Below are 1,162 nucleotides of genomic sequence, written 5' to 3' on the forward strand. Positions count from 1 at the left end.
CTGCGCCGCGGCCTCTTGCCGCCTGGCTGCCCATTGCCCTTACCGCCCCGTTACGTCCCTTCAACCCTGCCCTGGTGCCTTGGGGAGGCTGAGCTTCTCCGCGAGTTTGGCTCACAAGCAGCGTCTGGTGGGCCGGAGCGCCTCTGGCGCGGGCGGCCTCCCCCACAGCCTGTCCCCATCACTGCGCTCCCCATTCCGGCGCTAGCGGGACGCGGGTCCCTCCCGGGCTTCTGCTGCGCCGCGTGTGGTCGGAGCGGTGCAAAGGCTGGTGCGGGCCGCCCCTCGAGCGGCGCCGCAGGCGGCGAGGCGCTTCGCTGGCGACCTCCGGTTCCCAGCGCTCGGAAGTGGCCCCGTGTTCCGGCGGCCGAGCAGCGGCCCCACCTGCAGAGCTCAGTTGCATCTTCTTTCAGCGATGTGAAAACTGTAATTATCAACGGCTTACGTTGGCTGTTAAGGCTTGATTTGAAGAAGATTAGAATAAGAAATCGTCCTCTGGTTACTTTCTCATTGGTCCAGTTTTATAGTTGGGGTATTGCAGTGGGTGTTCTTTCTAGCTTGCATGCTCACTGCATGCAAACTCATTTCAACGTTGTGGTAAGAATAATAGTTTATTGCAGACTTAGTTTCCTACAGTGTTTGCAAGCTGTTGTTTTTTTCTTTTTAGTGAAGTTTTAATGGTATTTGGGCTCTGATGAGGCTGTGGAAGTATAAGTATAGTACAGTTTTCTAGTTAATTAAAAGATAAAATTTCTTAAAACAGTGTGCACACTTTTGTGGTTTTAATTGGTGGCATGAAGTTTTCAACTTGTTTATTATCTAAATCCTGATTCTCTTAAGTCCTTGCTCGGTTAATGAATTGGACTTAGTTTTGTGTGGCATTTTCATCTTAAAGGTCACTCTTTTTGGTCATTCACTTTAAATTGTTGGATGGCTTGTCTACCACTTTTCTACCACTGCTTGATTGTTTAATTTACAGTAAAAGTTTATTATTTGAACTTGCATTTCTTTTTGTGGACTTCCTAAATATCACATTATTATCTGGAATCACTGTCAAGTTTTCACCTCTGAAGGCTGTATGTTGTATTCGTGGTACACCGTGGAGAACTTGCTGTTTATCACCGAAGAAATACTGAGGAGATCTGTTCTGTAAAACTTGTGATAA

General features: G+C 48.0%; 1 protein-coding gene across 1 annotated transcript in view; it reads left to right on the plus strand.

Moving 5' to 3' along the window:
- RBM12B (RNA binding motif protein 12B) overlaps positions 1-1,162 on the plus strand; it is a 6,506-nt gene that overhangs the window by 210 nt on the left and 5,134 nt on the right. The window lies entirely within an intron of this gene.

This window comes from Mesitornis unicolor, unplaced genomic scaffold (assembly GCF_000695765.1).
Source record: "Mesitornis unicolor isolate BGI_N332 unplaced genomic scaffold, ASM69576v1 scaffold34416, whole genome shotgun sequence".
NCBI classification, from domain to species: domain Eukaryota; kingdom Metazoa; phylum Chordata; class Aves; order Mesitornithiformes; family Mesitornithidae; genus Mesitornis; species Mesitornis unicolor.